The sequence below is a fragment of the Crocuta crocuta genome, unplaced genomic scaffold (genome assembly GCF_008692635.1).
Source record: "Crocuta crocuta isolate KB4526 unplaced genomic scaffold, BGI_CrCroc_1.0 scaffold124, whole genome shotgun sequence".
NCBI lineage: Eukaryota > Metazoa > Chordata > Mammalia > Carnivora > Hyaenidae > Crocuta > Crocuta crocuta.
Genome location: NW_027551573.1, coordinates 5,364,803 through 5,376,550, shown reverse-complemented (window position 1 = coordinate 5,376,550; position 11,748 = coordinate 5,364,803). Strand labels below are relative to the sequence as shown.

General features: G+C 47.4%; 1 protein-coding gene across 1 annotated transcript in view; it reads right to left on the bottom strand.

Annotated features, from left to right (window-relative positions):
- Positions 1-462, bottom strand: part of AKTIP (AKT interacting protein) — a 10,024-nt gene extending 9,562 nt beyond the window's left edge. Inside the window, exon 1 of the mRNA XM_077751361.1 lies at positions 371-462. The gene's annotated coding sequence lies outside the window, so the exon portion shown is untranslated. The remainder of the gene's footprint in view (positions 1-370) is intronic.
- Between the last annotated feature and the right edge of the window lie 11,286 nt (positions 463-11,748).

Here is an 11,748-nt window from a genome sequence, read left to right as displayed (position 1 = left end):
GGGAGCCGGGCGGGCCTGCCTCCCTGCCTAGCAGCCGGAGAGCCCCCAGCCCCGGGCCGAGGCCGGCGGCAGCCGGCGCAGCAGGTGCCTGCAAACAGGGACAGGTGCCCGGCTCCGCCCCCGTGTCCCAGCGCGGCCGCCGTCGCTCCGGAGTCCAGAGAACGGGGTAGGACAGACAAATGCCGGGCCGAGGACCCTAGCGGCCCGGGTTGAAGGACTCCACGGCCCTCACGCCCCCCCTACCCCCCAGCTNCGCCCCCTCCCTACCCCCCGCCCCGCCCTGCTCTGGGCGGCGGGCCCCGCCCCCTGCCCCACGCCCCTGAGCCTGGACGCTTCCGCTCAGCTTCCCGGCGCCAACTGGCTCCCATACCTGTCCGTCAGGGACGTTCTTCCGGGGGCGTTAGGACGACAGCACTCCGTCCTACCAATCAAATCTGCTCCTCTCGGGTGGGGCAGCGCCGGACCCTCCCCTTACGTAACAGCGCTGGGAGTGAACTGTCCTCCACGGAAGTATCGGCCCCGTGGGTGGGAGGGGGCGGAAACAAACAAGCACTTGAGCGTAATTGGTCGTGGCATCCGCCAGTCATCATAGAGACCCGCCCACAGGCTAGTGCGTGGCCACTGCGGCCTTTTAGGGCGGCTGTTGCGACTGCGGTCTTTCCAAGCTAGGGCCGGGGCAGGGCCGGGGCAGGGCCGGGGTGGGGCCGACGGCCCTGAGAGCGTGACCTGCGGACGGGCGGGGCCCGTGGCGTGAGCCCCCCTTTCGGGGAGCCACGAGCTCCGAGGCCCCCTTCGTCTTGCCTACTGGGGCCGCCCGGAGTGGCTGTCGGGTCGGAGGAATCTACGGGGATGTTTTATATAACGCTGACAGACGCCCGTGTTCTCTGTCGCGGAGTAGGAGGAGCCCATGGTGGGAACTAAACTCCCAGGTCATCACTTGGCAGTAGCTTCCGCCAGAGGAGCTTTTAAAAAATGTACCAGACAGCCCATAGAATCCGCATGGGGGGAGGTGAGCAGCAGGAAAGCACATTTGTCACACGCGCCTCTGGTGTTGTGGCGCAAAATGAAGTCTGAGGACCTCTTCCTGGTCCCCTGACTCGATTTCTTTTTACCTCCCAAGCCCTCCCTTCGATCCGGAACACCTTTAGCGCATCTGCCCCTTTACTGCTCAGAAGTTTTCCACCGAAGCCCTTTTGGGCTGAATACATCTGAACTCGGCCAGACTTAGAGGGCACGCCTCAGGCTGGCCTCCTTCCCATATTCTCATCTCATTTCCCGTGTCTGTCTCCAGCCTTATTCTGTGATGGCTGCCCTTGGCTTTCACACCGCCACGCCTTTTCTTACAATGTTGCGTTCTCCCGGAATGTCCTTCCAATCTCCACCTGACTCAGTATCTTACACTCAGAAGAGGAGAAATAATGTCTGGTCAAGTTGTTCCATTTTTGGTCGCCTTGGAAAGTCTGGTGAAACGGCCTTCTCCGGTGGCAGGCAGCCAGACTCTTGTTAATCCCCAGGGCTGGATCTGAGATCCAACTTCCTCCCCTAGTTGAAAACACTTCTCAGTCGCTTCCTTTGGTCGAGGCCGAATACCCTTAGGAATGCTGTCATGTCCTTAATACTAGCCTCAATCAATATAAAGAGGAAGGCAAGCGGGAAATCCTTTCCTCTGGCCACGGGTGGTCTCCCTGGGCACCTGTCTGGCCCAATCCCTCCCAACCCTGTTGGCAGGCTCACCATCCTCTCCCAGACGTTTTCTGGAGTCACCCTCTACTCTCTCCTTGGTAAGCTCCTTCCTTCCCCCAGGCTTCCCCCAGGACCTGCTCCAGCTCAGACCTCTCCACCAAGCTTCCATTGCTTATGTACAACTGTCAGTGTCGCACTGGGTGCCCGAGAATGCTTGTGCCAGAAACCCTAAGTCAAGCTGGCTTATATAGCAAGGGGATTCACCTCACACGGTAGGGCAGGCTCTGGGAGTAGCACCCGCTGCTTCAGACATCGCTTCCCACCCGTCCCTGGAATTGCACTTTCAGGCTGGAAGCAAGATGGCTGCCGCCATCCCAAGCACACCCAAATGTGACAGTGTCTGGAAAACTAAAGAGCATCCTTTTCTTCCAATGGTCTTTTCCGAAGAGCAAGAATTTCTTTCCCAGAAGCCCTTCAGAAGCAACACATGAGATCCAGTGACCAGAAATGAGTCACTGGGTCTCTGCCCACAACAAAACCAATCAAGGGCAAGCGGAAGGAGTCTGCCATGATGGGCTAAGGCCCATCAAGATTTACCCTGTATCCCACCCTAAGGGCAGGGCATGGACACAATCAGATTTGTATTTTGAAAAGGCCACCAGAGTAGGAGAGCATTTGGGGAGCCATTGAAGTCACCGGTAGGAGAGCATTTGGGGAGCCATTGAAAGTCACTGCACAAGAGACCTCTGCATGAATGTAATGGTGGAGATGGAGAAGTGAATGCATTGCAGAGATATTTAGAAGGGGGAGTCGACAGGACTTGGCCATGGAGAGGACCTGGGGAATAGGGGCTCGAGAAGACAAAAGGGGTGTTCTGGATGCCGCCTAGATTTTTGGCCCGAGCTACTGGATGGATGGTGAAGACATTCACTAGGATGAGAAACAGTAAATCATGCTATTTATGGGGGAGTGGGAAATGGGAGAGTTCTGTTTCAGATAATGTTTGGGGGTGTTTCTAGGGGTACTGTCCCTTGTGCACCTGATATCCATGCCCCTCTTCTTCATTGCTGACAGGGCCTCAATTTTTGTTGAAGACTCCAACCCTTCAGTGGTTTTCCATAGCTCTTAGGACAAAAGCCAATGGCGTGCCGAGGCCAACACCTACCTATGGGCCCCATATGCCCAAGGCTGCAGTCACCTGCCTGCCTCTGAGGTGTGAGGCACTCTCACTTCATCCCATTGCAAGGTGGGGCCTTTGAACTGGTTGTTCCCTTTGCCTGGAACATTCTTTTTTCTCCCTGACACAGATCTCAGCTGAAACACCACTTCCTCAGGGTGATTTTCCGTTCATTTGGGAGAGGACTTATTAGTGTCTGTCTCCCACAATATATGTAAGCTCCAGGAGTCAGGGACCATGAGTTTCTCTCTTCATGGTCTCCCCAACAGCCAGTCCAATGGCTGGATATAGTAGGTATGCACCATATATTTGACAAATGAAGGACAGAAGCATCTCAAATTTAACACACCTACCAACCTGTAAGCCCCCAGTTCGGCAGCAAGAAAGTAGCTCATTATGAAAACAAAGATGATGGACTCCAAGGGAATGGAAGCAGCCTCAAGGTACTTTCTCTAAGACGAAAATAGATGCTCTTCAACATGATGTTGGGAAAACTGGACAGCAACATGCAAAAGAATGAAACTGGTCCACTTTCTTTCACCAGACACAAAAATAAACTCAAAATGGATGAAAGACCTAAATGTGAGACCTGAAACCATAAAAATCCTAGAAGAGAACACAGGCAGTAATCTCTCATCGGCCACAGAAACATTTTTTCTAGATATGTCTCCTGAGGTAAGGGAAACAAAAGCAAAAGTAAACTATTGGGATTCCACCAAAATAAAAAGCTTCTGCACAGCGAAGGAAACAATAAAACTAAAAGACAGCCTACTGAATGGGAAAAGATATTTGCAAGTGACATATCTGATGAAGGGTTGGTATCCAAAAAAATATGTAAACAACCTATAAAACTCAACAACCCAAAAAGCAAATAATCCAATTAAAAAAGAGAGAAGACAGAACATTTTTCCAAAGCAGACATTCAGATGGCCAACAAGACACGTGAAAAGCTGCTCAACGTCGCTCATCAACAGGGAAATGCAAATCAAAACTACACCGAGAGATCACCTCATACCTGTCAAAATGGCTAAAATCAAAAACATAAGAAACAAGTATTGGTGGGGATGTGGAGAAAGGGGATCCCTCTTGCATTGTTGGTGGGAATGCAAACTGGTGCAGCTGCTCTGGAGAACAGTATGGAGGTTCTTCAGAAAGTGAAAAATAGAATTGCCCGACAATCCAGTAATTTCACTACTGGGTATTTCTCCCCAGAACAGAAAAACACTAATTCAAAAGGATACATGCACCCCTATGTTTATGGCAGCATTATTTACAACAGGCAAACTATGGAAGGAGCACAAGCGTCCATCGATAGATGAATGGATAAAGAAGAGGTGCTGTATTCACACAATGGAATATTATTCAGCTGTAAAAAGGAACGAGATCTTGCCATTTGCGACAACATGGATGGAGCCGGAGTGTACTGCGCTAAGTGAAAAAAGTCAGAGAAAGACAGGTACCATATGATTTCATTCATCTGTGGAATTTAAGAAACAGATGAGCAAAGGAAACTAAAAAGAGAGAGAGAGAGAGATAAACCAAGAAACAGACTCTTAACTGTAGAGAGTGCAAACTCATGGTTCCCATAGGGGAGGTGGGGGTATGGGAAAAATGACATAAAAATCATGATAGCCACATTAGCACTCACAATAATACTTAATGTTCTTTTCTTGTCTGTGTTTTAAGGCTTTGGTCTAGTGCATTTTCATTTGATTTATGTGCAAATTAAGGAAACATAAGGAGACATGAAAGGAAAAATAAAACAGATAGGGGCACCTGGGTGGCTCAGTCGGTTAAGCGGTCAACTTTGGCTCAGGTCATGATCTCATAGTTCATGAGTTCAAGCCTGTTGTCGGGCTCCGTGCTGACAGCTGGGAGCCTGGAGCCTGCTTCGGATTCTGTATCTCCCTCTCTCTTTGTCCTTTCCCCGCTTATGCGCGCTCTCTCTTTCAAATATAAACATTAAATAATGTTTTTAAAAATAAAAATAAAATATATAAAGTACTGGGGAAAAACCCCAACTGATTCTAAATCTTAGCTATAGAACATTTTCAATCACTTCATGATTCTAAATTTATAGAGCATATCTGATATTTGCATCAAAAGATGAATTATTCTTGCATTAGGACTTAACATGTGATCTTTACAAGTACTTAGGGTTCCTGCTCATGTCCTAATCAACAAAATGTCCACTGAATCTATTCTCTTGGTCCCTGGGAAATTAATTCTACAAAGCCTTTGGGCCACTGATATACTACTAATGGAGGGCCTTACCAGAAGGAAGGGGTAAAAGAATGGAGCTTAGCTAAAATGTCTAAGCACGGGGCGCCTGGATGGCTCAGTTGGTTGAGCGTCTGATTTCAGCTCAAGTCATGATCTCATGGTTCGTGGGTTCAAGCCCTGAATTGGGCTCTGTGCTGACAGTTCGGAGCCTGGAGCCTGCTTCAGAGTCTGTGTCTCCCTCTCTGACCCTCCCTTCCTTGTGTTCAGTTTCTCACGGCTTCTCAAAAATAAACATTTTTAAGGGGTGCCTGGGTGGCTTAGTCGGTTAAGCGTCAGACTTTCACTTAGGTCGTGATCTCGCGGTTCGTGGGTTCGAGCCCCGCGTCGGGCTCTGTGCTGACTGCCAGCTCAGAGCCTGGAGCCTGTTTCAGTCTGTGACTCCCTCNAAAAAAAATTTTTTTTAAAATAAATATTTTTAAAAATTATTAGAAAATGAATAAAATGTGTACGCATATGATACAGGTGCTCACATGAGCCAAGATTTTTAGATGAACCCATTTGCCCTGAAATCCTTTTCTGAAAGGTGGATTCCTCTTTCGTGTGGTACTATGTATCGCTAATTGTGTATGTTATTCAAGATATAGGAGGTGATTATGTAACTATACATTTAATGTTTTATGTATTTTTGAGAGAGTGCACGCAGGGCAGGAGGCAAAGAGAGAGTGGGGGACAGAGCATCTGAAACGGGTTGAGAGCCTGATGTGGGACTCAAACTCATGAACCACGAGATCATGCCCCAAGCCAAAGTCAGATGCTCAACTGACTGAGCCACCCAGGCACCCGGCTTGGAAAAACATATAATCAAAACTATGATTTTGTGAATAGTAATGTTGTTTAGTATGAAACTATAGTAGGCATTTTAAAATTTTAGTTATTTATTTAGAGAGCACACAAGTGGGGGACGGTGGCAGAGGCAGAAAGAATCTTAAGCAGGCTCTACATTCAGTGCAGAGCCTGATGCAGGGTTCAATCCCATGGCCCTGGGATCATGACCTGAGGCAAAATCAAGAGTCCCACACTCAACCGACTGAGCCCCCCAGGTACCCCAAGCATTTTAAGTTTTATTTATTTAAGTAATCTGCACACTCAACATAGGGCTCGAACCCATGACGCTGAGATCAAGAGTTGCACTCTTCTGACTGAGCCAGCCAGGTGCCCCCACAGTAGTAATTTTTTTTTTTAAAGCAAATGGATTCACGGGAGGATATTAATAATCCTATAATTAATAATGATCCTGAGATGTAGCAGAAGTCATGCATTTTTGGCAATTATTGAAGTTTGACAAACACTGCTATGCTGGATGTTTGTGTCTCCATGGCTTTTGTCCTAGGTCTTCACTGATCATCACAATTGTTGCTATAACATCACAAATGTGCTTCTGGGTTTTGCTTACACCATATCTTGTTCCCTGCCCTGGGCCCCATAACTCCCTTCCCCCTAAGTTACTGGGTGGCTGGCTGGCGGGCTGGCTGGTTGGTAGGTGTAGGTTGAATCTTACAGACAGAATACAACATATTAAAATCAAAATCAGAGTAGCCGATGGACCACTCTGAATATTTATACTTTAAGGAAAAGCCAGCTACACACATCACCGCAGCTCCCAGAGGGCTGGAAAAGAATAGGCTTCCTCTTAGGATCAAGAGCATTTTGAACATGGCATCACACTGCAAATAACCACCCACTCTCTTCGCTGGCTGCCAAGCATGTCACCAGCCACAAGAGCAATCTTCTCTTTGATTGGCATTATCTTTGCAAAACCTCCTCACTCTGTGGTTTCAAAGCATTTGGAAAGATGATAAGGGCTTAAGTTTAGTTTAGCTAGAGTGGCAGATTCAGACAAAAGAGAGGAGAGAGAGAGCAATATTCCTCCACTGGTAAATAATTCAGGGTTGGCTGTGGGCAAGGCCCGGGACCCTAGTTTTGTAGAACAACCTATGACCCAGCAATTGCACTACTAGGTATTTATCCAAGGGATACAGGTGTGCTGTTTTGAAGGGGCACATGCACCCTGATGTTTATAGCAGCGCTATCGACGATAGCCACAGTATGGAAAGAGTCCAAATGTCCATCGATGGATGAATGGATAAAGAAGATGTAGTACACACACACACACACACACACACACACACACACACTGGAGTATTACTCAGCAGTCAAAAAGAATGAAACCTTGCCATTTGCAACTACGTGGATGGAACTAGAGGGTATTATGCTAAGCGAAATTAGAGAAAGAAAATTATGACTTCACTCATATGAGGATTTTAAGATATAAAACAGATGAACATAAGGGAAGGGAAGCAAAAATAATATAAAAACAGGGAGGAGGACAAAATAGAAGAGACTCTTAAATATGGAGAACAATCAGGGGCACCTGGGTGGCTCAGTAGGTTAAGCGTCAGACTTCAGCTGAGGTCATGATCTCACAGTTTGTGGTTCTGAGCCCCGCGTCGGGCTCTGCTGGCAGCTTGGAGCCTGGAGCCTGTCTTTAGATCCTGTCTCCCTCTCTCTCTGCCCCTTCCCTGCTCATGCTCTCTCACTTTCTCTCAAAATAAATAAATGTTACAAAAAATAAAAAAAAAAAAAGAACAATCCGAGGGTTACTGGAGGGTTGTGGGAGGGGGGATGGGCTAAATGGGTGGGGGATATTAAGGAATCTACTCCTGAAATCGTTGTTGCACTTTATGCTAACTTGGATGTAAACTAAAAAATAAATAAAAATAAAAAATAAATATGCTGAAAATACTAGTCAGTTTCGAAGCTTTCACTTGGGCATTTTGGCCGTCCCCACTTCCCGCTCTTAAGGCTGACTTACTGTTGACGACTTTGTTCTCACAAATACCAACGAGTCTGTAAATCAGACTTGTTCTTATGGCCGCTTGCTGGGTACCTAACGCTAGTGAGGCTGAATTCGATTGAAAAAGAAACTGATGGTGGTTCAGAAATTGCTAGGGGGCAGGCTGTCTGTGCTAGAAAGTGTTGGTGAGGGCAGGCAGGACCCGTGATGTGGATTACCCACCAAAATGTTTCCTTTCCTTCCTGTAGCCAAGCTCAGGCCAGGTCCCCGCTAACTGGCACACTGTAAGCTTTCAAAACGTTCACTTTGCTCTTTCTCTGGGATGACAAGGTACCAAATATTCCTTCACGCGTGGAGAAGAGAAAATAAAGGCTGCTTGAAGGCGTATTAAGCCCAGGGACACCATGGCTTTCTCCGGGAATGGGAATCCACACAAATGTGACGGCAGAGACGGTTACGGAATATCCCAGTGGGTTCCTATGAATGGATTTTTATTTTCCCCAGTAGCAGGCGGCAGTTTCTCCTGATACCATACATGGTCCTTCCCTTTCAACCGACACTAAAGAGCAAACCATCCCCTGTTCTAACTTGGCTCCAAGCCTGGCAAGGCGCTGGGTGTGTTTAAATAACCCCTAGGGAAGGACGTTCACTCCTCCGAGGGGATGGTCGAGTGCCCTCTGGTGGGCATTGGGAAGAATGCATGCAACAACGCGGAATTAATTCCCCTCTGGCTCAGAGAATGCTACGTGAACATTCTAAACAAACCGATTTCTTAAAACAAAAACAAAAACCCGCATCTACATTTGCATTTTTGAAAAAAATCATACCTGAAAGAGTTATATTTCCCATAGACAAAGTACTTACTAGTCTCAAGCAGGGTAGTATCCCTGTCCGGGGCTCAAGTACAGAGAAAAGAGGAATGGAGTCAAAAGGAACAGACCCTTTCATCTAAGATATCTTAAATGTCCTGTAAGTGTCATCTCAGAAACCATCCCTTGCGGCTGCCCTGCCTATGAAAGCTCATGTCCTGAGGCCCCAGAGTCTCTCTTTGGGCCTCCTTCTCATAACTGGCTTTACCTCTCTGCACCCACACTCCTCCCCCGCACCCCCAACCCGGCTCATCAAAACCAGAATGGGGAAATGACTGGCCACAATTTAACCCTTCCGCACATACTTGGGGCTCATCGCCTTGAAGAGATAAAGTGCTAATGGTAATTTCCAGCACTGAGGCAGAGCACAGGGAGGAAGAGGGGACAGGGAGGGGGTTAGGAGCAGTTAAGGGCTAGGACTGGAAGGCAATCACTGCCACTCCCTCCAAGGCTCCACACTCACGCCACGCCACCGCCCAGTAGGAGGCCAGCCCCGAATGTGCCCACGAGACTAAGGACCAGGTTGGTAAACTGGGGTGTGGGGTCCCTGACCAAGCACGTATTTAGGTAGGTGTCTCCAGGCAGCACTCCTGGTGATCCAAGTTACTCCAGAGTCTGGCCATTACCCGAGGGTCAGGGGACCCAGCCTCAAAGGACAAGTATTTAATCAGTGGTCAAGTCCAAGCTGCAGGGGTTATACCAGGTAGGTGGGATCAGCAGGCTCCTTCCAGAAAGCAAATCAGCCCAGGTGATGAGCCCTCGGGTTAGCTGGGAAACCCTAAGTACCAGGGGGGGTTGGGAGAAGGTCTGCAGCCCCAACCACCGTCCATTTCTTCACAACCAGGGATCTTTCTATGGTAAATCACACCGCATGGGGCACAGGGGCCCCATCTACCACCACCTGTGGGGTCCTCCTCTTTCTCTTCCCTTCTGGGATAGCCACGGGCACTAAACTTAGCCACTTGTGCCCAGTGCAGCTCTTCAGAAATTTAGCTGATTAGAGGGTGTGCTTCCTGACCAGAAATCTCACTCTGCACTAACATTCAAGGTCGCACACATGGAGAGGAAGGCGAGCAAGGGATTATCTCGCAGAACAGACAATGCCCAAGTCATGCACACGCCTCCACTGCTAGGACCATGACCTCTAACCTCTCATCAGGATGATAGCACCAGCCTCCTTACCAGGCTCTGACATCCCCTGCTTGCTCCCTGTCTGTTCTCAACATGGTGGGCAGAGAGAGCACATTAAGCCTCAGGTCAGGCCGTCACTCTCTGCAGACTGGAGGCCTTAGGAGATCCCAGGTAATCTAGCCACTGCCACCCACTCACCTGTCCCCAGATCCCTGACTTCATTCCCTAGAACGATTCCCCTTCTTGCTCCATTCCAGCCTCAGAATTGAGCCCAGCTTCATGCCTGCCCCAGGGCCGTTGCACTTGCTATTTACCCTACTTGGAATGCTCTTCCCCCAGATGTCCACACAGTTCACTCTCTTACTATTTTGATCCCCCCTCCCATCAATAAATGGTATTTATTAAGCTGTGGGCTTTCCATGTTGATATGGGAAAAATGAGATGGCCAGTTACTTTGTTCTTAAATGTTATAAAGAGCTTTGCCGAAATCTGCCCAATCTGCTCATATCCAGTACTACAGTTACCCAAACTATTGCCAAAATGCTACAACTATTTTTATAATACAGTATTTCATTTTAAAATGCCAAAGTCTTAGTCAAGACGTGCTTGTGAGTGATTGGGTTTTTTTGTAGTGTAGGATTTCATAGTTTTGAGAAACTAGAAATTCGTATCCTAAAAGTAACATTTCCACGAACCCATATGCAAAGGTAGTTCTGATTTTTTTAATGTTACATAGTTTCCTTTTTAATAACCTACTGTATTGAGGTATGATTGGCATATAAAAAGCTGCACGTATTTCATGTATACAACTCGATGAGTATAAGATAAGCATACACCCATGAAGGTATCAACACGATCTAGGCTATAAAGCTATCCTTCGCCTCCAAGTATTTCCACCCATTCTTATACATTTTTTTTTAACAAGAAAATTTGACATCTCCCCTTGTAGCAAACTATTAAGTAAGCAAATTTTATGCTGAAAACTAAATTGTGTTGTTGGTTATGTGCAGTATGCCGCCCAGCATATTTCCGGGATGTAATCATCTTTGCATAAAGGACACCTTCCTGTTTCCCCTCCCCCCTCCCCAAACCACCATGCGACTCTCTGCTTAACAGGAGTTTGAGTCTCTGATTTCTAACAGAGAAATGGTATCATGTAGCAGGTGTTTCACTTAGATTTATCCACGTTGTCTCAGATGGCAGGATTTCCTTCTTTTTTTTTTATGGCCGAATACTACTCCGTTGTTTGTAAATCCATTTTCTTTATCCACTGATCCGTCAGTTGACGTTTAGATTCCTTTCACGTCTCGGCTATCGTGATTAATGCTGCAGTGGACACAGGGGAGCAGATCTCTTCAGGATCCTGATTTCAATTCCTTTGGATAAATACCCAGACCGGGGATCGCTGGATCATAGGGTAGGTCTATTTTTAATCTTCTGAGGAAACTTCAAACCGTCTTCCATAGCGGCTACACCAATTACATCCCCACCAACCATACACAAGGGTTTCCCTTTCTCCACGCTGACACTTATTTTTATAATAGCCGCCTTACCGGTGTGAAGTTGTATCTCATTAAGGTTTCCACTTGCATTTCCCTGATAATAGATACGGAGTACTTGTTCATGTATGAACAATGGCTGTTGGCCATTTGTCAGTCTCCTTTGGAGAAAAGGTCTGTTCAGGCCCTCGGTACCTTTCTAAATGGGGTTATTTGGATTTTTTGTCATTGAGCTCTAGGAGTTTCTTACATTTCAGATATTAGCCTTTGATCACACAGGTGAATCCCAAATAGGTTCTCCCGTTCTGGAGG